Here is a 15,730-nt window from a genome sequence, read left to right as displayed (position 1 = left end):
ATAGGACTATTTACTGAGGATTGACAAAAGGATATGAGAAAAAAAGATTGGGGGGGGATAAAACAAAGTAGATAGAGTATCAGTGCCATTAATTCATTCATCCAATAAACATTTGAGTACTCCATATGTACTGGGCACTGTATGGCCTGCTGAGAATACTATGCCCTCCCTCACAGGGCTTTCTGAAATCATTATTATGCATACATAAAGTATAATCATTGGTATATTTAATAATTTTCAACATGCTTATCATGTTTTAACTATAAATTTCTGACTTCTGTGAATAAATATCAAAATATTAATATCTTACACTCTGTAAAAAAGTTTAAAAATAAGAACAGCTAATGTTTTTAAGGGTATTAGTGTCTCTTACATAGAACGGCATTATTCCACATTCTTGACAAATATTTTCAATTTCATCACACACAATATTTAGTTTTTATTTTAAATAAACTACTCTTCTTACAAAGAGGGGATTTTCCTCCTCCTTTATAGTCATTAAGTAATGACTGCAACTCTTATCAATAGAATAAAAGGCAATGGCATGATCTTAGTAGTAGTTTCTGCTTTAAATTGTGGAAGCAGATATGAAATAAATTTTTTCTCTGACATCTACAGGTCAGTAAGTGAACCTTCTAATTATTAGCCTTTAAATGATCATTAAAATTAAAGAAATTGTCTGATCTCTAAAGCCCTATGATTTGGAATCAATAATTTAATTATTTAATTACAGAATGCTCTGGTACACCGGAGATAAACCCACAAATCTCTAAAAGGATTTTAAAATGTATATTTGCCAGGGCTAAAGAGAGAATGTCTTAACAGCATGGCAGATGACTGTTGAAGGTCATAATCATCCAATTGGTTAGCATATTTCAAGCTATTAGTGCAAGATTCTAACGCAAAATGAAAATTTAACCTTTTCCAAACAAGTGATAATATTAATTATAATGGCGTGCTACTAGTTTTTGCTTTTACTGAAACAATCCTGTTTAAATAATTTAATAAACTCGTAAAATACTCTGAAATAATCTCTATGCAATAAATCAGTATCTATTCAACAAAGGTTTGTTTAAATTTAAATAGTAATAAAGTAAAATGCATTTCCTATGTTGAAGTCCCTTTTTAAGGGTAGCTGAATTTTACTCTCAACATTATAGCTATAATTCAATGCTGTTGTTGGGATGAAAGGATCACACTCTTAATTATCTTAAGTCCCAGAGAAAGAGCGCATGCTTTAACAAATGTTATAATCCCTCCAGAAAAACACTTCATTCTCCCTCTAACCACTGCGAAAAACAATCCCCTGATATCGGGGTGTCATCCAATGTTCTGAACATCTGAGGATGCAAGAGGAAACAGACTGAAATTGCAGAAAGAAAAATTAAATTATACATATAACTGCAAGTCAGGGACCATATTTGGAAAAAAAAAAAAACCTCTATTTTAAACTCCATTTGCCAATTTTCCAATCCAATTCCCCTTAAAAGGGAAGCTAGATAAAGTAAAATCACTCAAGTGAAAATTACGTAATGAAAGTCACTATGAATTCAATTTTCCTGTTTATATGTTTGTGAAAATAGCAGCACTGAACATCAACCTACCAACAGACAGCAACAAAACTTTGAACACCTAAGTTCCATGAGCATAGAATGGTGCCAAGTGGAAGCAGCATATTTATGTGACTGAATAGTAGTTGTTGTTGTTCAGTTCTATAACCATGGAGTATGATCACCTCTGTTAAAAATTACAGTCCAGGGATTCCCTGGTGGCGCAGTGGTTGAGAGTCTGCCTGCCGATGCAGGGGACGTGGGTTCGTGCCCCGGTCCGGGAGGATCCCACATGCCACGGAGCGGCTGGGCCTGTGGGCCGTGGCCGCTGGGCCTGCGTGTCCAGAGCCTGTGCTCCGCGACGGGAGAGGCCACAGCAGTGAGAGGCCCACATGCCACAAAAGAAAAAACAAAACACTACAGTCCATCCCCTAGCTAGTACATAGGGGAAATGTTGCTAATCCTCTTCTTCATTACTTCGTCTATAAAATAGAAATAATATCTACTTCATAGTGTTGGTAACTGGATTAAGTGAGATAAAGTACCAAGTGTCTAGCATCTAATCATCACTCGAAAGTGTTATGTCTTCTTCCCTAAGTAATATATTGAATTGAACATATAAGACAAAAAAAAATTAAGATATTTAATAATCAGTATTTTGAATACACTAAAGCAAAAAACATCAGTTAAAAATGAAATGAATTGTGTTCAGAACCCAACAACATATTTTGCTGTACTTCAGGGGTCAGCAAACAATAGCTCAGAAGCCAAATCTCGCCCACTGCCTGTTTTTTTTTATAACCTGTGAACAAAGCATGTTTTTTATATTTTTAAATGTCTGGAATAAATTCAAAGAAGAAGAATATTTCATGGCATATGAAACTCAAATTTCAATGTCCATAAATAAAGTTTTATTTCAGCTCAAACATGTTCATTCATCTACATATTGTGTACAGATGCTCTTTAAGTTACAACAGCAGAGTTGACTACTTGTAAAAGAGTCCTTACGGCCTACAGGGCCTAGACTAATTACGGTAATATCTGGTCCTTTCCATAGGAAAAATTTGCTGATTCCTGTTCTAGCAAGCAGAATATCCTATCTTCTGCCATAACCTATTTTGTTACATTTTAGCAAGACCTTTAAGAGACTCACTTTTTGATTATAGAGGATTTGTTTTAATTATCTGATAATACACCCTGGACTTTTAACTAATCCATATCCTATGAGATGAGATGATGTCAGGACACTAAAAAAAAATGATTATTGAGGGCTTCCCTGGTGGCGCTATGGTTGAGAGTCCACCTGCCGATGCAGGGGACACGGGTTCGTGCCCTGTTCCGGGGGGATCCCACACGCCGCGGAGCGGCTGGGTCTGTGAGCCATGGCCGCTGAGCCTGCGCGTCTGGAGCCTGTGCTCCGCAACAGGAGAGGTCGCAACAGTGAGAGGCCCGCGTACCGCAAAAAAAGAAAAAAATGCTCATTGAATGGAGATATGGATGAAAATTGGGTAGAGGACAAAGCCCGGAGAAAGACTTTTCACAACATTCTTGTACAGTCATTGATTATTAATATATGTAAATATGTTACCTATTCAAAGTATATGCTTATTTTTTAAGAGAGGAGATGATCAAACCCTTTAAGCACAATGATTTCCTCTGTCAAATTAAGAAAAAATTGTGTATAGTTTTTAGAAAAGGAAGAAATATAACATTTATAATTTTAAAAATCAAGATTTAAAAGGCTTAAATAACTAACTCACTTACACTGAGTTAAAATCTACCTAACGTATTCTATTAAAAAAATATAGTTTCTAAGGTGCACTTTTTAATCTAATTAGAATTTCTTAATTACCGTCTATGAATTGAACCAAATATGCATTACCCTTCCAAAGACATAGCCACAAAGTGATACTGTCTTTTCAAGACAAGGAAAAGGAGCAACTTCCATTTGATTTTGTATATAAAACTTCATAACATCTGATTTATGTATGTAAAACTTCAGAGATCATTGATTTGGAGTAAACATGTAGGCATTTTCATAGAACTCTGCCTAACATATAGAATACTGGATACAGGAGTCAGAGGTCTAACATAAGTCTGGAATATCTGGAAGTGGTTGGAGGAGACTAAATTCCAGGCAACTTTCTAGGGTTCTCCCTTCTTCTTACATAATCTTCCTTCTGAGTTATCAACCTGCTCAGCCTCAAAGAAATGGGAATTAGGAACAAATAACTTAGTTGAGAAAGAATCATGAACATGTCCATGGAACTTAGAAGTTGGGAGGTATTTTCAAGTCCATTATTTCATTCCCTCAACCATTCAACGAAAATACATAAATTTATTGAGTGCCTACGATGGGTAAGGCACCCAGCTTGAGAGTGGAGAGAAAACAATGAACAAGAGAGACATGGTCCTCCTCCTGAAGACAATGAACAAGAGGTTCTGTTAAAGGATGATGGATACTGGGCTTCCCTGGTGGCGCAGTGGTTGAGAGTCCGCCTGCCGATGCAGGGGACACGGGTTCGTGCCCTGGTCCGGGAAGATCCCACATGCCGCGGAGCGGCTGGGCCCGTGAGCCATGGCTGTCGGGCCGGCGCGTCCGGAGCCTGTGCTCCGCAACGGGAGAGGCCACAGCAGTGAGAGGCCCGCGTACCGCAAAAAAAAAAAAAAAAAAGAAAAAGGATGATGGATACTGAAGATGCTGGCATATGTGTTATAAGAGGAGAGTTAAGGAAACATATAGAAGGAGGATTTAACCTGGTCCAGAGTTCAGAATGCTCACTTAGGCATCAGATCTACCAGAACTGGAACCATGCAGAGAAGATAAGCATGGTCCCTGTGCAAAGATGACAGAGTTCCACAAAGCCGAGAAAATAACCAAGGAATAGAGATCCGAAGGGTCAGAAAGAAAAAAGCTGGTAGAACACCAAGGAACAAAGTGAAAACAGAAATAAATACTGTGAGATATTTTGTATTGTTATAAATTGATAATATAACTATTTAGCTAACATGTAAGCAAACCATTAATTTAAAATATAGTGGTAGTGGTCTTGAAAGCTATTGACTTACAATTCTTCAAGGGAATTCACTAGAGTTAAGCTTCATGCATAAGAAATTTGGTTCATGATTTAATTTGTAACTTCCAAACAATTATATTTGATATGTAGATAATTATCCCATCTGTCTCTCAGCAATATCTTAGAGAATTAACATTTTAACATACTGCAATTGTGAGGATTCTGAAATCAGAAGACTAAAGTTTAATCTCAGCAAAATGTCTTGTGTACATCTCACAAGGGATTATCAATCAGAAGTTTCTTCTGGTATAACCACAGAAAGATAAATTTTGTCAGATTGAATAGCAATTAAAACATCACACTACCATCTTAATACTCTCAAAGGTAAATCTGTGAAAGTAAGAATATAATGAAAAAGAAAATATTGCGAGACAAAAGGAGTCCAGACAAAAACGAAACTTAATTTTTAAAAACTGTAAAGTACATTTAACTTACGTTTTTTTCATCTTTTTTTTTTTGCGGTACGCGGGCCTCTCACTGTTGTGGCTTCCCCCGCTGCGGAGCACAGGCTCCGGACGCGCAGGCCCAGCGGCCATGGCCCACAGGCCCAGACGCTCCATGGCATGTGAGATGCTCCCGGACCGGGGCACGAACCCGTGTCCCCTGCATCGGCAGGCAGACTCTCAACCACTGTGCCACCAGGGAAGCCCTGTTTTTTTAATCTTTAAGGAACCATTCCATAGTGGAAAAATGGACATCTCCAAGACTTCGTATAAAGTGAAAAAAAGAAATGTACAAAATAGACTATATAATCACTAGCATTTGTATAAAGATGAAAAAAAGAAATATGTATATATATATATATCCTTCCAAATTTGTAGTATGTTTCTTGAACCATATACCAGAAACAAAGGACCAGCTAAACTGCTTGTCTTTGGAAATGCAAACTGGGAGGGGGTGGGGGGGAGGAGGGAGAATTTTCATTCTATTTCTTCTATTCCTGTTTGCACAGTTTTAAAATGTTAAACCATGTGAATGTATTACATATTAAAAATTATTTTTGAAAAATTATATAAATTTTTATAATTATATATAATATATATTATATAATTTTAATTATAACATATAATATATATTATACAACTTTAATTATGTAAAAATATTTATACATATATATTTCAAGTTCTAATAACCCTCTTCCCAAACTAACAGAAGTGTTTTAATTATAAATGGGGTTACAATTATAAACGTAAAAGGGCATCTTGGGGAATTTTAGATTTAGAATTTTAGATTTCCAAATTTATTTGGAAATAAATTTGCCTAATACATCTCTAGTCTGGAAGTGAACTGCTGGATGTCAGAAACTCTCTGATGGTTTGAACACTTTCTTTGATATGATTCCATATTCTCACTGAGTAGTCTTTTCTTCCTAATTTGTTTTCAGACATAAAATTCACTGGAAAAAGAATGCCCTAAGCAGTGTTAAAACACATCAGCAGGCCTGGCACTTTTATGTCTCATTATACATGATCAAATTTGTTTTGTAATACAAATAATGTCTCCTGTGAGATTAAACAGTGAAATTTTTCTCAGGATGTGAGCAGTTGAGGAAAAAACTTTGGAATAAAAACTGACCACAAAATAAGAAGAGTGGGTTTAACTCTGAAATTTATGAAATGTTTTCCTGGACAAGAGGAAGAGAAAAAAATCAATCCTCATTTCATTCTTAGCAAAAGATTAAAAAAAAAAAAAGCCCAGTGGACTTCTCAAAGAAGCCTAGCAGGCTTGGAAAACATGATTTGGTTCAAATATATTTCTGTTTTCTCCAAACATGCCAAAAGTTACTAGCAGGAATTACAATTCCTGTGAATTATGAGATATTTCCCACAACCCTAATCCCAAAAACAACCATTAAAAGAATTGTCTAGGTTTGGATTTTTACTTTCACCAGAGGTTTTTGGAAAGCAAAAAAGAAGGCTTTGGGAGACAAGCAGGGTATAATGATGCAGTGACTGTAATATTAAAAAGAAAGCAAGGGAAGAATAAAGCCACCTCCATGTGTTAGCTCTAATCTTCACCAGGACCATGAGAGGAACCACCTGGACTGAGGGGAAGAGGGACAGAAAAATGGTACCAGAGTATAAGCAGAGCCATGACCTTGGGGAAACAGTCTGACTGGGAAGCTGCTAATATCATGAGGGACCAAAGAGAAACCTGGGAGCAAGACTGCACTCCACTTGGCTTTTTTCTTTTAGTGATTGTATTGTGATATAATTCTCATAGCACAAAATTTACCTATTTAAAGTATACAATTCAGTGGTTTCTAGTATATTAGCAGAGTTGTGCAATCATCACCAAACCTAATTTTAGAATATTTTCAGCCCCCCAAAGAAACCCTATACCCATCCACCATGAGCAATGTCTCTACATCCCACTCCCACCCCACCCCAGACCCTGGCAAAGACTAATCTATCGATACTTTGTGTTTTTATAGATTTGCCTATTCTGAATATTTCATATGAATGGGCCACACAATATGCAATCTTTTGTGCCTGGCTCCTTTCATTTAGCATAATATTTTCAAGGTTCATCCATGTTGTACCTTGTACAAGTACTTAATACCTTCATATTGCTGAACAGTATTCTTTGGGTAGATATATCACATTGCACTTACCCATTCATCTATTAATGGGCACATAGCTTGTTTCTATTTGGGGGCTATTATGAATAAAGCTACTATAAACACCCACGTACAAGTTTTTGCATGAACGCATGTTCCCATTTCTCTTGAGTGTACACCTAGGATTCCTGGGTCATATGGTAAATCTGTGTTTCACCTTTTCAGAAATTGCCAGACTGCTTTCCAATGCAGCTGCACCAGTTTACACGCCCACCAGCAATATATGAGGGCACTGATGTAGGTGGAAAGGAGGTTCTCACCGTGGTTTTGATTTCCATGCCCATGATGGCTGTAATGCTATCTTTTCTTATGCTTCTTGGCCAATTTGTATACATTCTTTGCAGAAATGCCTATTCAGATCCTTTGCCCATTTTTAAAAACTGGGTTATTTGCCCTTTGATTATTGAGTTGTAAAAGTTGTGCATATATTGTAGATTATAAATATCTAGAATATCTGATACATGTTTTGGGAATATTTTCTTCTATTCCATGGATTATCTTTTCACTTTATTGATGATGACCTTTGAAACACACAATTATTTAATTTTGATAAGGTAAATTTATTTTTTTTTCTTTTGTCGCTTGTACTCCTGATATCATACCATGTGTCGTTATTATAGAGGAAACTATATATCTTCTGAGAGGGGAGCCTAATGAGCTACTTGCCATCTCTGGGCCATATGGGCCTTCCAGTGATAGCAGCCAACAATGTGACATTTATATTATCAACAGATGGACATCTTCCCATAACTCTGAGTGTTTTCCAAGTCACCTCTGCTTGTACCCTGTGGCCACAGTTCAGAACATTCATCGGTCTCTGAAATAGAACATTGGTGATAATTCCTAAGGGTAATGACATAGTACAGAAGGAAAACTCTACACATCAGGGTCGAGTGAGTGATGAAATCTCCCATTCGTAAAAAAGCTGGTTAAAACAGAAGAAAAACAGAAGAAAAACAAACAAATCTGAACACACAGATAGAGTTCCCAAGAAACGGAACAAGTAAAATGGAGAAAAAAATTTTAAACTTTATCAAAGAAAACTGTACTGAAGTAAAGGAAACTCAAATCTATGGCAACTTACGGCACACTGTGCACCACAAAAATATTGATAGTAAAGCTAAGATATTCTGGTAAAGTTACTAAACTTCATAGAAAAAGAGTTGTATATATACTCCCTAAGTACAAGAAGGGGGAGATAGGTGTATTAAACTGTTCTGAGATTTCTTCCAGAAAATAATCTCTGAAAGCACAGCAGTATCACCAGTATTAAGCATCAAAGAATAACAAAGTATATATCCATGCACTTTGGCCTTCCAGGAGAAGGACAACATGCCTTCTCAAGCATGCAAGAAGCTAAAGGAAACAATACTCGTTCGACTGTCTTGGGAAGAGAATAGTAATATTTAATGAAATCTTTGCATTTAAGAGATGAATCAAAATAAAAATTCAGGATGGGAGATGCTGTAAGTACTACTGATAAGATAATTGTACCCCTAAATAAAGTAGTAAGCTTAAACAATTATTAAAATCATGATGGTAGAATGGAACGTGAATATTAGAAACCTTGACACTGCAAAAAAAATTGTTTTGAAGAAACAAAATCGGGAGGTGAAAGTGCAAAGCAGTGCAATGATATTTATTTCCTCATCCTTCATTGGACAGACAACAGATGTGCAAACTTGAAACACAATGTTATTACATTTTAGAAGACATTTAAAATCTAATACCTCTTCTTGTAAAGAAAGGTTTGCTTCAAGTTCAGCAATACCTTCAATTTCACTTAAATTTCTTCGTATTTATAAATTCTCAATAATTCTAATTTCAGAAAAAAATAACTTAGTATCTTTCATTTTAAAATGTTTTATAGATAGCATGATTTCACTTCAGTAAAATTTTCTCTCTCGTCCTTTCCCCATCCATCCATCCATCCATCTTTCTACCTATAGCTACATCTATATCTGTATATAGAAATGTCTAAAATTATCATATGATAATGTTATTTCTGAGTGGTTGAGTGAGTTTCCTTATTTCCATTTCTCTGTATTATCTTTATATCTTAAATAAACATGTATAATTTATACAAAAACAATACAGCTATTTTTTTAAAACATTATTATTAAAAATTTGTCATTTCATAATGTAACATATTAAAAGTAAACTCCAGTCTGGTAGAGCCCAAGGAAAAGTATTTTAAGGTAGCACTTCTCAAATTTTAAAACAGATACAAATCAACTAGGAATCTCATAAAACGCAGGTTCTAATTCAGTAGGTCTGGACTGGGTCCAAATTTTCAGCATTTCTAGTAAAGGCCCAAGGCCATCCACTGAGCAATAGATTTTAAGGAATTTCATGGAGTTGCTCATTAAATAAGCAGAACTTTTATATGCCATGAAAATGAGTATATGAGGGGAATTAGAGAAAACAATAGTAACTAATAAATAAAAATACTAAAAACCTATTCTTGGCATTGAACTTCTACAGTAAGTCACTTAAGGAAGATCTGTTTTCATAGTTTTTTAAAATATTATTTTACCCAATCAAATGAGCAGAAGATCTAAATAGACATTTCTCCAAAGAAGACATACAGATGGCTAAAAAGGACATAAAAAGATGCTCAACATCACTAATTGTTAATGAAATGCAAATCAAAACTGCAGTGAGGTACCACCTCACACGTGTCAGAATAGCCATCATCAAAAAATCTACAAACAATAAATGCTGGAGAGGGTGTGGAGAAAGGGAACCCTTTTGCACTGTTGGTGGGAATGTAAATTGGTACAGCCACTATGGAGAACAGTATGGAGGTTCCTTAAAAACCTAGAAATAGAATTACCATATGATCCAGCAATTCCACTCCTGGGCATATACCCAGAGAAAACCATAATTCTAAAGGATACATGCACCCCAATGTTCATTGCGGCACTATTTACAATAGCCAGGTCATGGAAGCAACCTAAATGTCCATCAACAGATGAATGAATAAAGAAGATGTGGTACATATATACAATGGAATATTACCCATAAAAAAGAACAAAATAATGCCATTTGCAGCAACATGGATGGACCTGGAGATTGTCATGCTGAGTGAAGTCGGACACAGAAAGACAAATATCATATGATATCGCTGCTATGTGGAACCTACAAAAGGGGACAAATGAACTTATCTACAAAACAGAAACAGAGTTACGGATGTAGAAGGCAAGCCTGTGGTTGCCAGGGGGTGGGTGAGGGGAGGGATAAATTGTTACTACTATATATAGAATAGATGACTAATTTGTAATTTTGAAAGTTCATTTTCTTCCATTTTTCTCAATTGTGACTCCATTTTTTTACACATGAACTCTAGGTGAAATACTATATGGGAAAATTCATTGGAGAAAAGAAACAATTATTCTGCAGGAAATAGGCCCCATGCCAGAGAGTGAGAACTGTCTAAGGAGTAAAACCTATAAAAATTATACACAATTTTATTATGTGACTTGAAGCATCATGTCACAAACCCCAAATATTCTATCTATAATTTGAAATAAATCCTTCTAAATCTCTGGCAATATACAAAAATCCTAGACCTATGTTTCCCAAATAGCCTCCAAATCTGTTAGGGAATTTGTTTAAAATGGACATTCAGGGGCTGGGGCACCAGGCGCCAAATATGGGCTTTCAACAAGTGATGCATACTAAAAACTGAGAACATGAACATGTAAGTCTACTACTTAGATTCATTCGAGTATTTATTTTTTATTGCTAGCTGAAAGCAGAGTTTAATTGGATAAGGCCTGGGTATTCTGGTAGAGGTTAAGCTAAACAGCAAGTTATAAAAGTCATCATAGGGCTTCCCTGGTGGCGCAGTGTTTGAGAGTCTGCCTGCCGATGCAGGGGACACGGGTTCGTGCCCCGGTCCGGGAAGATCCCACATGCCGCAGAGCTGCTGGGTCTGTGATCCATGGCCGCTAAGCCTGCGCGTCCGGAGCCTGTGCTCCGCAACAGGAGAGGCCACAACAGTGAGAGGCCCACGTACCGCAAAAAAAAAAAAAAAATAGTCATCATAAACCTTTGCAAGAAGGAAGAAGTTCAGTAGGAAACCTCGTGGGCCCTGACACCTGAATATTCTTAGCAGAAAGCAGATGAGCCAGAAAGAGGACAGAGTGGCAAAGAAATATAGATGAGAAGGCCCCAAAGACAGACCTCATGTTCTCACTGATGTTCTAAGACTAGCCTGGTTCTTTCTTTAGTCAAACAAACTAGAGCTAGAAATGGTCTTCCGTTCCGTCCCACTGGTTTACAAATGAAGAGACTGAGAACCCACAAAGTTAAATGGTTGTGCTAATCTAGTGTCATAAAGATGTAAACAAAACCCAGGTCTCCATCTCCTTTTAGCTATACCTCTAAGATATACCACTTGATTTCTCAGAAGTCTATTTTCTCAATAGATACAGAAGAAAATATATTTATAAGTATATCCTTTAAAATCAGTTAATGCCTCTAGGGTATATTCTCTATCTGTTCAAAATCTTTCTTAGGAGTATAGGACTATATATATATTATAATATATTATACTGTCATATAATATATGTTTATATATGTTATATATATATTATGACATATATATACTATCATATAACATACATGTTATTTTATAATTATATAATAGAACATATTATATATATGTATGTTATTTCTAAAAACATGGTTCCGAAAATAAGAGATAACAAAAGAATGGTGATAGGATAGGCATAATAATAATAATATTCTTGCTGCCGCTATGTGAATTTCAGTATCCCTCTCTGCTCCTTAATTCTCTTCCTTGAAAACCATAACTTTATAACTCTAAGGACTAAGCAAAATAATCACAACCCCAATTATGAAATATACTCCAACCATATGTTTCTTCCTATAAGCTCCACATGAGGATGATTTTTTACTGAACTTTTAATATATTTTAGCCTATCACTGGATAGTTATAAAAAAATTTTGATACCTTACATTTTTTGAGTATTCAATAGAAATCAACAGCTTGTCTCAACTTCAATCCCACTCCCATATGCTTATTATCATCTTAAAGGGGAATAAAAGCATTGCTCAAATAGACTAAATTTCAAAATGTATGTACTTTCTCAGCAGGAGTGAGAGAAAAAAAATTTTAACTCAAAGATTCTGGCAAAATCATTTGGAAAATCAAACATTTGGATTGTCTAGATTCCTCTTAAGTGTTTTGCTTCCAGTACCATGTGTAAGAAAAAACACAAAATGAAGATTGGTTATTTTAAACATCACACATTTTGTGATCACTCTGTCAGAAAAATGTGGATTTTTATATTATATATAATTTCTGTTAGATATACTATTATACTAAAAGATTCAAAATCAAGGAAATAACTTCAGCCTTGTAGTCTTTCGACATCATCACTTATGTTAACATATAGGACCTCATTTAGGATTTTGTATGTAGACCACATTTATATTTTATCCAAGTACACAGGCTTAAAAACAAACACAAGATCACGTGTACAAGTTCTAAAATAAATCAGCCAGCAGACACCAGATCTGCTCTGTTTCTCACTTCTATTCCCTTTCTCCTTAGGTATCATGGAAACCTCTGTTTGCTTCAGGTAGGTACTTCTGTTCTCAGAACCAGAGGCTTGGGGACAGTAAAAGGAAAAACAACCAAAACCAAAACCAAAAAACATGTTAGGAAGAAGAGGGATTGTTGAGAGTAAATTCAAGTTGACCTCATGGGACAACTATGTTCCTAATGAAATTTTTTTTTCCTACATACAAGCAACTGTTCACATTCACATATTTATCATTCGTGAGTTCAGATACTTGCAGAAGTTATGCCAGACCATGCTCTCTCAGTTCAAGGTGTGTGTTTTTACAGCACTGCCCCTTGGGGCGGGAGTCACTGAAAAAAGTGGGTGGGCTCATCAGGGCCTCCAGGAGACATGTCGAGCTTAGAAGTTCCCTGTTCTTACCTCTTCCAGGACTGAACACTTAGATATTGATGGGGATGTACTCATGCTTAAACACCCTCTGAGATCATTCCATTTATTTTAAATCCATAACTTCTGTTGAATTATTTTCACCAGATTGTAACACAAAAGCACTGAGCAATAAGGGCTGTTTTTGTTTGGATTTGAGGGACAGAACAGATGTTCAATTGTTTGCATAAACAGTGGAACTAGAGGGAACAGGAGAGCTGGTACATGACAGGTACACGTGGGGCTTTGGAGATTTTGAAGATGGAAGAACAATTTTAAAAGGAGAGGGATTCTGAAGTGCAGAGAGAGAATTACAGAATTGAACTCTGACTACTTTGCTATTTCAGTTAGATCGTGGTGACTGCAGTATTTTGTAAGCTAAGGACATGAAAGTTAGAATCATGTAAAATTAAAATGCAGGCGTTCTTTAAAAGGTACTTTCTTCTATGCCCCAGAGAGATATCTTCTAAATCATCCATGAAAGATGAACACCAGCATTGGAAGTCAGACTTAGTGTTAGGGAACCCAATTCCTTCATAAGGATGAAGTCCATTCCTAAATACGAGATAATTCTTCCTCTATGTGTTTTCCTGCAACTTCTTACTCTCTTAGTGTTGCCCTGAATCATGACCAAAAAAAAAAAGTTTCCTGGGCTTCTCTGGTGGCGCAGTGGTTGAGAGTCTGCCTGCCGATGCAGGGGACACGGGTTCGTGCCCTGGTCCGGGAAGATCCCACATGCCCCAGAGCGGCTGGGCCCGTGAGCCATGGCCGCTAAGCCCGCGCGTCCAGAGCCTGTTGCTCCGCAATGGGAGAGGCCACAACAGTGAGAGGCCCGCGCACCGCAAAAAAAAAAAAAAAACAAAAACAGAAATAAGTTTCCTTCTTCAATTACATTCATTTAAAGAACATCCACTGTAAGCTACATTTAGTGCTAGGTAAAAAGGCTACCACATCAAGTTAAATAAACATGGTGGTCACTTCCCTGAGAAGCTTAAATATCTCCAGGCATCTGAACATAGATAGATCTCATACACACTCTCCACCCTTGCATTTTAATTCAGAGAGTGTCACCCTTCTACCTGCCCTGGTTGGTATCCTTTGTGAATTGGTGCACCTATAACTAACCACAACATGTGAGACGAATTTTGAGGAGTCCATAATGCAGTAGGAATCCAGGCACTATTACTAGATTAAAAGTCATGTGATTTGGGATTCAGAAGTATTTATAAACACGATGAACCTCAAACTCTTGCCAATTCTTCTGTTCTTCCTATCCTTGTCTATCAAGTCACCACAGTACTTGCCTACCCAATTCCAACCCCACCCTAGAATCAGAATAAAATAGGTTAAAAAAAAAAAAGAGAAAGCAAGATAGATATTTTTATGCCAATGAGAAACAAAGATACCATACACTAATTCTAAAACAACACTCCCCAATTCTCTCCACAGCTGTGCCCACCCCTACATTATATTTGTTCCTAAAAACAGGAATTACTGACTGTTCTATCATTAAAATCATGAGTTTTTTCACTTTCTGGGTGTCTCTGTATTAGATCATAAATACTTCATAGTACTGTTTTAGAAAGACAAATAAAGATGACATAAAAAATCTTTTTTCTACAAAATTCTAACAGTATTTGCATCATAATTTTGATTATGAATTAACCAAAACATAGCAAATATCACCCTACACCATTTCTTACGGAATATAATGATCTCGGTGTACATTCCCACCAAACTTTATCACCTGTAGCAGGCAGCTTGGTGTTAATTAACAGTCATGACGTAATTTTTCATGGTCCCTGTGGATATTCTCCTCTTACAAAGTTTATGATTCAACATTATCTCTGTGTAGAAAAAAAAAATGGTAGGCTGATAAGAAAAATGACAATCTGACCCAGTACATACAGGGAATGTATTAATTAAAAGCAAAGTTATTCCATTCTGCTTAGCAGAGCCCCACCTAATCACATCAAAGTGATGAGAAATACACAAAAAGAAAAAAAAACTTTTTAAAAATTATAAAATCACTCAAAAGTGAGGAGTGGGTAAAAAAAAGTTCTTATTTGTGAACAAGAGCAGGTAATTTACTTAAGAAAATCAGTTTTCTGGTTATCTACCTTCTTTTAAATGAAAACATACATCATTCACTATTTTAAAGCACATCTTTTGTTCCCTAGGAAATCAAACTTCTTTATCAAAGAATACGTTTCAGGACTGGTTCAAGATGGTGGAGTAGAAGGACATGCTCTCACTCCCTCTTTAGAGAACACCAGAATCACAACTAACTGCTGAATAATCATCAATAGGAAGACACTGGAATTCACCAAAAAAGATACCCCACATGCAAAGACAAAGGAGAAGCTGCAATGAGATGGTAGGAGGGGCACAATCACAATAAAATCAAATCCCATAACTGCTGGGTGGGTGACACACAAACTGGAGAAGTTCACCCACTGGAGTGAAGGTTCTGAGCCCCAGGTCAGGCTTCTCAACCTGGGG

At 36.4% G+C, this 15,730-nt stretch overlaps 1 protein-coding gene and 1 non-coding gene across 14 annotated transcripts in view; one reads left to right on the top strand and one right to left on the bottom strand.

The window, feature by feature from the left end:
* The window catches only part of KCNT2 (potassium sodium-activated channel subfamily T member 2), a 405,220-nt gene that overhangs the window by 295,308 nt on the left and 94,182 nt on the right, over positions 1 to 15,730 (bottom strand). The window lies entirely within an intron of this gene.
* Positions 4,328 to 4,432, top strand: LOC115867770 (U6 spliceosomal RNA). Its single transcript, XR_004045266.1, has one exon. It is a non-coding gene; the product is annotated as a U6 spliceosomal RNA (small nuclear RNA).

This window comes from Globicephala melas, chromosome 1, assembly GCF_963455315.2.
Source record: "Globicephala melas chromosome 1, mGloMel1.2, whole genome shotgun sequence".
NCBI lineage: Eukaryota > Metazoa > Chordata > Mammalia > Artiodactyla > Delphinidae > Globicephala > Globicephala melas.
The sequence above is the reverse complement of the archived record's forward strand: the minus strand, read 5'-3'. Positions and strand labels throughout refer to the sequence as shown.